Genomic DNA, 12,807 nt, shown 5'->3' with positions numbered 1-12,807 from the left:
TGAAAAGAAAACAAAACAAAAACCTTGTCATTTCACCCATAGACACTCCAGTTGGCATTAACAGCTGGAACCTCACTAGAGTTCTGTAGAAGCTGGTTGATTTACAGTTTAAAAGCAGCAAAAATTGTTCTTCCTTCTTCCTTTCTATCTCATTGAAAACTTGTATGTCTGAGCCTGCCTATCAAAGCCACTGTGAATGACAGACAAGTGGAGATCACATTTCCCACAAAACCTTGTGAGGCCAAGAGGATGCAGACTGCACTCAAGCTGCCTGTACATGTAAATGACTAGATCTTTGCTCATATAGTCAGGGCCAGCTGGTGTTTGGGTAATTCTCCTAAGGCCTATTGTCTGAATTTTGGCTGAGGTCTACACTCCTCTGTCTTTACTGAGTCTCAACCTTTTACTGAGGCTTGCTCTCTCTTCAGTATGGAAAAAACCTTTGATAATACCATTGCTCTTACTGAGGCCTGTGCTTTTGCTGCAGTCTGTGAACCTTTGTTCAAGAAGAGCAAGTCCTACACATCACCTACTGAATACTCGATGTGTTTTAATGAAGAATCTCCAAAGCTCAGTTGCATAAAAAGTCTCAGTCACTTCTCATATGTTTGAGTCTTCTACATTTCATTCATGATCTCTTTTCCAAATCCAGCAATTCATGCAGCAGATATTGGAGTGTTTTGGTTGGTTCAATAAATAGCGTCCTTCTTGTCTACCTCAGTTCTAAACTATCTGGGAAATAAAACAAATGGAGTGAGGAAAATGAACTTGGGCAGAAGACAAAATCTCACCTTTATTTACTGAAAAATCAGGTATTAGAGAATATTGCTCATATATGTAGTCAACTGTGCTTCATAATATAAAAAATAAAACTAAACAGATTTACCCATTCTCAGGCATCTTCCCACATTGGGGCAGGTCCTTGTAAATTGCATAATATGGAAGAACAGAAGACAATGTAGAATCTGTGAGAGCATGGCTGCTTCTAAGAGGAAGGAATGAGGAAAAGACTAGGCTATGCATGCCTCATTTATCTTTCCAAACACAACCATCTGATTAAGTTACTTAGAAAAGAGTAAGTGAAGAGACAATGAAGGACTTTGAGTGTCATAATGAACTTCCATTTACATGGAAGAAAATATCTAGAAGGAAAGGGAACTAATTCTGTTGTGGTTGTTTCATTTTATTGTAGGTATCAATCATGCCTTACTATGAACAAACTTACATTAAAAAAAAAAAAAATTCCTAGGTCATGCAACGTAGACACAAGCAGAATGAGGTTTCTTAATGTGCAGCAAAGATATGGAAAAAGAGATTGCACGAGATTGGCACTTTAAGAAATTTCAGGCCCTATTACCAGGACATTAGGCCTGGGGGACATAGAGAACTTAGTGGCAAATTTATTGTCTTACATGGTAGAACTGTGTCTGGGCATTGGTATGGCTCTTCTACAGAGAGGAGGATAAAAATCAAGATGCTTTTTGGAGGGCTTCTTAGGTGTGGTAGATTCCTAATGCCAACCAGAGTGCTGATGGAGGGTTCACCCTGAATAAGTTCTTATAAAGAATATAAATTCTCCTAAAGCCTGGGAGAAAGACTTCTTTACGTGTATGCTTTGCTTATGCTGTACTCATGTATTTATTTATTTGATTGTAGTAAAATATACATAACATAAAATGTACTACTTTAACCATTTTTAAATGGACAATTCAGTAGCCTCAGTATATTGACAATGTTGTGTAACCATCATCACCGTCCTTTTTCAGAATCTGTATTTTTTTGATGCTTAATAATCCTTATGCATTAAACTGAGCAGAGCCCTTGATATAGGGTACAATATTTTCAAACCCAATCTCAACTTCCTTGGATCTGGGACAAAGAATATTATCAGCATCACGGTCATTATCATAACCATTGTCATCCAAAGTCATCCCATAAATGACAGAACTGGGTATAGAATCGAGGCCTTATAATTCTTAATCCTCTGGTCTCACAACAGCTCCTTCCTTACTGCTTGGAACAGATGTTTTAAATTCAGTTGTGAGAGAAGTAATTCAAAGCCTGACCAATTGCTTTAGTTCCCGAAGCATTTTTTAAAAATAAATATCCTTTTATGAGACGAATATTGAGAAAGAAAGAAGAAACAAAAGGGACTTTAATCACTTATTCTTTGGTTTTTATCTAAAGAGGCAAATACATTTAAATAGTGAATACTAGACAAAATGTAATTCCAGAAAGAAATATCAGGCAACTTTTACGTAAAGACATGTGTATGAACAACGGAATACATTATCTACTGCTTCTTGGTCTCTTTCTGTGAAAATGGTACTATTTAAATCCAGACACGTTACTTTACTGCTAATGCGTGGGTGCTGAAAAGAATCTGCTCTGTTTAATATTAGCAGTGCAGGCATGTAGTTCAAATAGTTCGTGTGTTTCATGACTCCTCTTCTGTTTTTATTTCTAATATCTTTTCTCATCTCCCTCCATCTAACTCCAGGACTTTGCAATAGTCTGAATAAAGAAAGGTTGATTCATTTTTAAAAATCAGTTGTAGAAAAAAGAAAAGCATTTTTCAATGTTTCAGACAAATTAATGAGAGTTTAGTGCAAATATGAACACCTAATCTGTATCACTTTAAAATAGACTCATTTTCTTTCTTTTTTAATTTACAGGCAGTTAAATTCACCTTTTTTTGCCATAGAGTTCTGAGCTTTACACATGCGGGGACTTATGTAACTGCCACAGACAGGATGCGGAGCTTTTCCAGCCCCCCAGCTCGTTCTGTACCCCCTCTCTGCAGAGCCTCCTCCAGCTCTTAATCCGTGGCAACCACGGATTTGCTCTCCCTTCCTGTATCCTTTTCCCAAATGTAAGTGGACTTATTTTTAATTAAAAAACTCAGTATTTCAATTTAGTAAAATGTTTCACTAAAAGGATAATACTGTTTACAAACTTTTACCAAAGGATCTGTAATATAACTGGCTCAATAAGTGATGCTTATGGTCCAATGTTAAATCTAGTTTCTTTGTCTACTCTATATTAAATTTAAAAGACCCATAATTATAGGACTTTGGAATGGAAATAAGTTTTTGGTGTTTCTGATAGATATTTCTGAATATTTGGCTTTAAAAGGGCCTGAAATTTCAAAGTAGTTTCTCCTCCATTAAGTCCATTTTTAGTGCTCTATCAGATAGTAAAACCACAAGCGTTTATATCCAAAAGATAGAATTTTGAATGTTTCAAGCTGAGAGGAAACTGAAAAGAGATCTCTACTATATCACTAATATAATTTCTTTTTGTAATGACTAAATAAAATCATCAATTTTGGGGAAAGTCTCAATTCTCTGGAATTCGCACAATGAATCAATCTTAAATCTCTACATGTTGCCTCAAAGTTAAAAAATTTGCATTATTGTGCCTGTGAATGATATATTCAGATAATTCAAGATCTAAATATATTGCCACTTGACTAAACCACCTGAAATAATAAAAATATTATTTATTGGACATTCAGACTTAATAGATATTTTGAACCCCCTCTTAATTTTTAATATATGTGTAATCACCATTTCCTAGATGGTCAGTATGGCAAAACTGTAATATGCTTCTTCATACATGACAAAAGCATCAACTCTCAACAATTAAGAATTGATCCTATTCTCAATGGTCAGTGTTTGTGTCAACACTAAAAATACATTGGAAAGTATATCATTGACCACCACATATTTTTGTGACTACAGCAATGTTTATATTCTTATAGCAATATCTTCCTGACCACACACAGAATGGGTATACAACCTACAATCATGCTGAGCATGATGGGCCTGTAGTAGTCTACATCATGATTTAGAAAATAATCATAAAGTAAACCTAAAATATTATCCTCTACATGTTATGCTTTCAATGAGAAAATGAATATTAAGTTGCTGAACATATCTCTCTTATATATGTATCTTTCAAAACGTGCAGCTGATTCATCTTTTGACTTTAGAGATTTTACCCAAATACAAGGCCACGTTTCTACTCTATTGGGAGAAAGATATATGTTGATAATTGGATTTCTACACCATATGGCATTGCTGTTATGTAATATTCATTAATGTCTCTTGGATAAGGGTCAGAGCATAATGTTTGTTAGTAACTTTTAGCTGATTTTACAAACTTCTCTGTTTCGAAGCGAGTTAAATCTCACTTTTGTTAGGAAAAGTGCAACTTTGCATGATGCCTCAATGACACCAATTTTTATTTGAAAGCATTGTTTTGCCCTTGTTAAAGAAAAAGTCATTTGGATTACATAAGAAGTACTTCGTTTAAAAATGACATGAAAGACTCAATAAATTTTAGACTTCCATTTGACAAAATTTCTTAACAGCAAATAAACCAGTCTGAATTCTTAAGTATTTGTATTTATACTTTCAATTTCACCTCTTTTGGGAGTTACATATTACAAACCCAGACTCATTTGTCTTAGTACATAAAAAAATTACATTCCATGTTTGCGCTGAAATTTTCTTCAGTATTTATATTAATGATATTTTTGAAGATGTAATATTTTCATCAAAATTATCATTTTACTACTTTTTTCAATAATCATTGATTTTTTTGTATGAATGAGAATATAAGGAAAACAAAAGTAGCAAAAAAGAGAACTTTAGCAAATACACATAACACACAATTTTATGGAATTATGGTTGAGATAAATGAAATGTTACTGACTGTGAGTTGAGTATTCCGATTATCTATTATTGTATTACAAACTACCTCCAATATTTCAAAAATGACCTCTCAATCATATGTCACTATTTCATGGGTCAGGAACAAAGAAGAGCCAGATAACTTTCGATTTCCATGTAGTTTTGACAGAAGTCGTCAGTATTCAGCTGGCAGATGGCATGGTTTGGAAGGTCAAGACAACTTTATTCTCATATCTGGAGCCTTGTCAGGAGTGGCTGAAAGGCTGGGCTCATCTGGGACTATTTATCAGAGTATTTACAAGTGGCTTCTCCTAAATGACAGTCTCATGGAAACCAGAGTTCTTACATGGTAGGCGTCTCAAGATTCCCAGAGAGTGTTCTTAAGGGACAGAAAGTGGAAACTGATGGCCTCTTAAGGCCTGGACTCAGAAACTGACTGAATGTCACTTCTGTCATATTCTGTTAGTCAAAATATTCACCCAAGCCGGTCCTGTTTCAAGGGGAAGTGAGTAAGAATCCACTTCTCAATGAGAAAAGTGACAAAGAATTTGTGATCACCTTTCATCTATCACATTAAGGCTAACTGATCAAGACAATCTTGGTGGGACATGGGCAACTTTTTATAATGACAATTATTATGAGCACAGTAAGACTTCTTGGTAATGCTCATAGATAGTTATGCATTTTACATTTGTACAATGGATATGGTAAAGTTACTTAAGTTCTTTTTTCTCCAAAACTGTCAAACAATTTATGGTTTGATAAAACACTAGGGACCATCATTGGTCACTAGACCACAGTATGAGAAGCAAAGTTGTATCACATTCTATTTTTTCTAGCTCTTAGAAAATATTCAACATGCTCTAGGAATACTGAATTTTTTCATTACACAAGTATAGTTTCCAAAATTAAGGAAATTGTTAATTTGTTTAGCTAGATTAACAATCTATGGTGTAGGGTTTAGGAACTTAATGTAAAATTACCTTGAATATGTATGATAGTCAACAATTTAAAAGTACTTTAATTTTTATTATTGCACTTGTATTTTATAGCAGCCTTATAGTATTGAAGAATTGTAATTAGTATTAACATTTTCTTTTTATAGATTATAATTGTCTGTTCAAAAGAAATAAATAATTTCCCCAAACTCACAGTAGGGGTAAAGTTGACCTTTAAAATTTCATTTAGTATCGGTTTATTCAATATTGATTTATTCAATATTTACAGAACACTGCTGGATTACATGAAATAATGTATGTAATTGCCTAGTCCTAACAAATATTATTTCTTCCCTCTTTTCTTTCTCATTTAATACTTATCTCAGTAAAATAACCGATTATACCAAATTACACTGAGGTGTAAATGATTAATAAGACTTACTAGGACATCAGTTTTGAGATATATGTTTGTCAACCTATAATGAATTTCTCTAAATTAAAGAGTTATTTCTTTAGGTACCTAATTTCAGGCATAAGAGAGTTGGTGAGCAAAGGACAATCTGAGGTAGAAAGGTTTGTATGTTTCATAAATCACATCTTATAGACAAAAATCGTATTATACCTACATTTACTAGAGAATCTAACTGTCTTGGAATATTTATACTGATATCTCAGCAAACCCTGGAACTGTTCTGAGAACAGCTCCAAGCATTGTTTTTGGTTTGTGGATCCGCATGAATGAAAAGGCAGGTGCTGCACTACTTGGCCAGTCCTGCTCCAAAGAATCTTCTCAGAATTGAGCTTGGGGTGAATAGAATAAAGGCATATCCAAAGTCATCTTGCTCATTCAGAGTTATGCTTTATCGTAGCCTGGTTCTATCCTACAGGGTTTTTCAGTTGCTTATATCTTTGTACTTGATTATTGGCTGACTTGTGATTATTAAAGCTAAAAATAAAGAAATAGGATGCTCTGTGTAGCAATCTCTTTGTGGTACTCTCACATGAATTCATGGAAGGACATTTAGATATGGGAACTATCTAATCTCAATCAATAAATAAACTCTTCACAGCTATGTATTTCCGGAAATACCTTGCCTATCATATCTAAATTTAAAATTTCAAATAGACAATCCAATTCAACATAATATCTAGTGAAACGTTAACTCTTAATTCCCTTGAGCAGAATGGTTTCCCTATGATTCCCTGTACTTCTTTGTTTATGACCATCTTATGGATTTTCTTGAAAATTATTTAATTAAAATCATTCACTAAATTTTTGCCTGGTAGTGTGCAAACATACAGAGGTCAGAGAGTGTCTTTCTCATTATTATGTCTTCAAATTGTAAAAGTTGACAAATTATTGAATGAAAGAATGCCAAATCTAAATTAAGTCCATGCCGTCGTAAAGCACTGTAGTTAACAGAATTGCTAAAATTATATGTAGAGTGTCCCAGGCCAACAAGAGACAAGAATGACCCAAGAAATCATAACAGTACCTTCAGATCCAGGAAAGAGAGGAGATAAAAGATCTTATTTGTTCTGGAAAAGCTCACTGCAGTCCAACTCGAGCAAAGCACACAGCACAGTTCTGAATTCCGTAGACCGAATGTTTATGGATTTGGATCAACTGAGATTATAAGAAACAAACATGTGTTGTTCTCTTCGATTTTTAAAGAACAAGAGAGCAAAGCAGCAACTCTGTCTGTTGGAGGAAAATCTGAAATGAATGTGCTTATTCCTTGAAAGATGTCTCCCCTAAATCTACTGAAATATTAAAATGTACCAAAATGTTTCAAAACACTTTTTAACATTAGAACATTTTTGTTAGTAGTCACTTTTAAATAGTTTTCTTTTCTGTTATAATATAAATAAATGTTTTTTAAAGTTCTCTTTCTCGTCTACAGCCATGCCACTCTGAACACGTGCAATCCCCTCTGATCTCGGAAGCTAAGCAGGGTCAGGCTCGGATAGTACTTGAATGGGAGACCACCTAGAAAGACTAGGTGCGGTAGGCATAAAAAATAAAATAAAATGAAATAATATAAATAAAGTTCTCTTTCTCTCCATTTTTATAAGGAATTTTTATGATAGACTTTATTACATGGTAGTTCAGTACTCCAATGCCAAATATTCAACTTAAAACTTGAGAAACTGACTAATAGGTATTGTGAAGAAATATATGTTGTTACTATCCTGAATTCAAATAGTTTCCATCATCACCAAAGAACAGATTCTGTTCACTGTCCCCTTCTGCTATGTTTTTCTCCTTGTTTCTCTGGGGAACATCTCTATGCATAACTTACAGAATGTTTGAAAATTTTTCAGGAAGAAAGAAGATAAATAAATTTGCAATATTATTTTGGAGAGGAAGAATGGGTAAAACTGGCACCGAAGCACTCTCCAGCTTAATTAGATAACAAATATGCAAGTCAAACATAGTTGACTCTTTTTTCCCCCTGCCTGTTCACATGCTGAAAACCTTCGCGATTCCAGACTCCATCTGTGTTCTTCTATATCCTTCATTGTCGTTTGTAATGAAGAGTTTGCAGTAATTTTTTAGGAGGACCACTTTGTTAATTGATTTTTAAAACAGAATGGAATCTAGATCAGCTATGCCCAGCTACCTGGATATTCAGAGGCTATAACAAACATATTAAAATCTGTTCATGCCAGTAAAAAAAAAATACATATGATATACAGAGAGAAGTTATCTCTGAGTGAGTTGGAATCATTTTGACTAAATTTCTTCTCCTTGACAATGGAAGGGGGAAATTTTCCTTGGAATTAATTTACACTAATAAAAAAAGTTTATTTTTATATTCATAATTTTGAAATATGTCTATTTTTAAATAAACTACCAAAAGAACTGATGACACTATTTTATTCTTAGCTTGGTTTGCCTTTCAGAATGAAAGACAGGTTTTATTACAAGGAATGAAAAAAGGATCCCATCTTTAAACAAAATTAAAAAGAGCTGAACTCGATGCCTTCACAGAGGTGGCTGAGCCCTCATAACTTTATTTCTTAGCAATGTTTTCATAGGTTGACTACATCTTCAGGTTTATAGCAGAGATCTAAACAGGCAAGACTTTGAATTCAGAATGAATACTCTCTGAGATGGGGCTGCTCACAGGGGTTCAGTGACCCTGAAAACTAATTCCTCAGCAACAAACCTTTCAAAAGGAAGCTTGTGATTAAATTGATAGAATGGCAATTGGTAGTTTGATTAAAGTGGGAGGAAAGGGGACAAAAAAACCCTTTACCTTTGAAAACAGAGAAAAATTCTCTGATGCTAATTGACCCAGGTTTTGCTCTAAAGTGGAGCACTTTATTCTCTATTGAAGAGGCTGAGATTTGGTGACAGAGAACCAATCACTTGCCTCTCCCATCCATAAAGAAAGGGTAGAAAGAGCAGAAAAGGTTTAAAGGGTTTTCTCATTGGCTTTCTTGGAAATTATAAAAAAACATCAACACAAAAAGAAGGAAGTTACTACCTCTCCTCTCTTCTATGTCTTCCTTTAAAGTTATCTGTAATTTTAGTTCAGTGAATCTCAACTCTAGCTACACATTAGAACTATCTAAAAAGCATTTTAAAATTCCACAGCCCAAACTTCACATCCAGAGATTTTGTTCTAATTGTCCTGGGGTAATAAGAGGTATCTGTGTGTGTGTATTTGTAAAGGTGCACACATGCATGTGTATGTATAGGATCCCCACGTTTAAAAAAATATGCAATTTGAGATTCAATGTGCTTAGTTCAGTCCTTATTATTCCTGTACACTAAAAATAAGAGATAACTGTGCCTTGGTTAATATTACCACCTGTGAGTTTTTTGAAGTCTACTGTGTCTTTTTACATCAAAGTATCCCCCACAATATCTTATCTAGAAGCTTACAGATCTTTTTAATAAATAGAAATGTTTCATCATTCTTTCAGTAGACCAAATAACTCCTTAATAATGGATTTACATTAGACAAAAATGCCTAGTTTGGATTTTTTTAGTGGAAATTCTTTCCCAAATGTATCATATTATTTATGTTTTCTATTCAAACCATTGATCATTGTGCTTATTACTTGATTTTTTTTTTTTTAAGTGGCTTTGGAGAATACAAAGGCTGCCGGCAGATCTGTTGTTGATAAGAATTATCTGGAAGCAGAAACACATCTTATCTTCATTCCATCAACTTCAGTGACTTCGCAAGGTGCTTTTATTCAATGCAGAGGGCAGGTAGACTATAAAACCAACACAGGTAATCCATATACACATTCTCAGTTTCACTTCTGCTTTTAGGCCACACTGTTATCTTTCTTCTCTCTTCAGTGACAATGGACTTAAGCTTTCCTTCCATAAAAAAGACCCCAACTCCCTGAGCAGATACCATGCCCTATAAACTTTATTATATAATAATAATAACAGTAATCATCATTATCATAACATTGACCCTTGGTTTTCATGGTGGAATAAAATCATGTGTGCCTACTTTTCTATTGAGAATCACCCTCAAACAACAATCATCACAGATACAGAATAAAAACTTTCTATTTAGCAAATATAGTCAGTGAACTAGGGGATATCTTTAACTCCAAAGCTCAATAAATGAAAATGGAAAGCTGCTAGTAAGGGATAATTAGTTAGTTATCAGGGCAAATGATTATTAAACATGTAAATCTGAAGATAAACAAGCAGATTTTTTCTCACAAATTTCCCTCCAATGCTGAGAAGCTAGAGACACTGAGATCACTGAAGGAGGCAGACAAGGTGGGGCATTATAAAGGCATATGAAAGACTACAGCAAAACAGTTGAAAACTAAGCTTCCCAGTATCTCTTGTATAGACGGACAACAACTTTTTCACTATCTTCATAGAAAACAGGGAGGGTTATTTTGTGGAAAAAATTAGACCAGAGAGACTCCGGCCTTTGGTTTACAGGAGGGGGCAGTACAGGTGAGATGTTAACCTGAAGATAGAACGATTAAGTAAAATTTGTATATTTTATAGTGAGGACTTCAGCTTTCTTTCCCCAACAAGTTCCAGGAGACCTACAGTCTGGTTTAAACCTCCCCTCTTCCACCCCGCCCAAGGCAGAAGATTAGAAAATTCATCTGGAGAAACTAAATCACTAATTCTTATTAGACCCAAGAAAGCTGAATCTAAACCAACAGTTGGGAACGCCTCTTAACCAGTCATTTTATACTTGCAAGCCCCAATAAGACTGAGAAATTGAGGCCTGGGTATCTCAGACTGTGAAGGTACAGTAATGAAGAAAATGGGAAAGTTAGTTGAAGGTATATCAGAAGCAGTTGGATACCCCAGACTCTCCTTCCACACTATTGTAAGCAGATTGCAACAAGGGACTCCCCGATTCCCATTCCCTAGGAAAAACCCTGCATAACTTCTTCCTCTTGAGTTTGGGAAGAATTTGTAAATATAATGAAATATTATTCCTTTGATTCAGTTTCTTTATATGGCAAAAGTGATGGGGGTAATTGCTCCATAATTATATTATACAATTTAAAACTCTAAGATTGTAGACTGGAGAGAGATCCATGCTGGCTTTGAAGAAGTAGCTACCATGTTATGAGAGGGCCATGTGGCCAGGACCTGAGGGCAGCCTCTAGGAGCCAAGAGTGACCCTACCCAGCTACAACCAACAGACAGCAAGGAAACAAGGACTTCAGGTCTATAAGGAGTTAAATTCTTCCAACAACCTGAATGAGCTTGAACACAAGCTCTAGATGAGAGCAAGGTCACCTGGCACCTTGATTTCAACCTTACGAGTCCCTGAGCAGAGGAACCAGCAATGTTAAGCCCAGACTTCTGACCTACAGAACTGTGAGATAATACGTAGGTGACTTTTAAGATGCTATGATTGTGTTAATGTGTTACTCAGCAATAGAAATCTAATATAACAACCCAAACAAGATTGTCAGTATAGGGTGAGATACTTACAAAGACTTTGTATTTGGAGACACCAAAGTTAGCTGAAAGTGAGTATACTGTAGGGAAAATCAGGCGTATTATCAGTAAATTGGCAATAAAAAAAGTGGAACATCAAAACTAGGTATTTAAGGAGATTTTAATAAAATGTGTGGACATTAGAAAAATGAACAAAAGTCAGGGTGGTATTCCAGAACTAGCAATATCAGAGAGCCATGACCACTCCTGGCATGGAAGGGAGGGGGTACATACCTGCACTCTGAGAGTAGCTGCAAAAAGGGCTCTCTGGCAGGAGCCTTTGCCTTCAGTGGAGGCATGCAGCCAACCTGAGGTAAGCCAGCATGAAAGAAACTGGAGAACAGAAACTCAGAACGCCTCCTCTCTCCCTCTAATCTCCTGATAGCATCTGCCACAGAGTGAACCAAATAAGAAACCAGAGCTTAAAGATGTTTATTGGTGTATTACATACATGCTAGCCTTCCAGGAGAGTTGTCAGGAGGAAAAGGTAGATTGGTATATAAAGAGACAGACAAAACTTATCCAGCAAAATCTACAATATGTGCCCCTTAGCATCTTTGTCCCTTGTCCAGATAACAGTTATGTTTTCCTTATATAGGAGACAGAGAAAGTCCTAATAGCTTCTGTGTCATCACAGAGTGATATAAATTTGAACACAGTCTTAATATTGCATTCTTAAATAAATTAGTAGGAGAAAAGGGGAGAAAGAAACAATTAAAAAACATAAAACATAGCTGCATAAGTCCCTTTCTAGAGCCAGTCACAAGGTCTAATTGAAAATCATAGCTACTTTTCTCACCACCAATTTCACCCTGTCCAAGCAAGAAACTAGTAGAGGATAATGGGAACATTACCAGAACGTAAGTGTGCGGCTCACCCATTTGAAAGAAGGCTATTAAATACAGACTTTAATCTAGGTAGCCATGTGCTTAGCTAAAATTTGAAGGCTGTGTTGCTAAGAAAGACAGTAAATGCATATCTTTTCTAAAATAAACCTATTGATTTAATACAGTTACCTTTGGACTCCCAACAGGATCTTGGTCTATTATCTATTTGTTTTTGCTCTTGTCTTTTGGTTTGAATTGGATTTTTAAAAATTATCTTAAAGATTTTTAGGGGAGGATGTATACCCAAGGTAAGTGAAGTGAACTGTTGAAAAGGAAAGAGAGTGAAGGGAATGTCATCTCATTCGATATCAGGACATAGTATAAGCCCA

General features: G+C 35.2%; 1 pseudogene; it reads left to right on the top strand.

The window, feature by feature from the left end:
* Positions 1-7,531: 7,531 nt before the first annotated feature.
* LOC111729204 lies at positions 7,532-7,650 on the top strand (annotated as a pseudogene).
* Positions 7,651-12,807: the final 5,157 nt, after the last annotated feature.

The sequence above is a fragment of the Pteropus vampyrus genome, unplaced genomic scaffold (assembly GCF_000151845.1).
Source record: "Pteropus vampyrus isolate Shadow unplaced genomic scaffold, Pvam_2.0 Scaffold8, whole genome shotgun sequence".
Lineage (NCBI taxonomy): Eukaryota > Metazoa > Chordata > Mammalia > Chiroptera > Pteropodidae > Pteropus > Pteropus vampyrus.
This window is presented reverse-complemented; position numbering and strand designations above follow the sequence as displayed.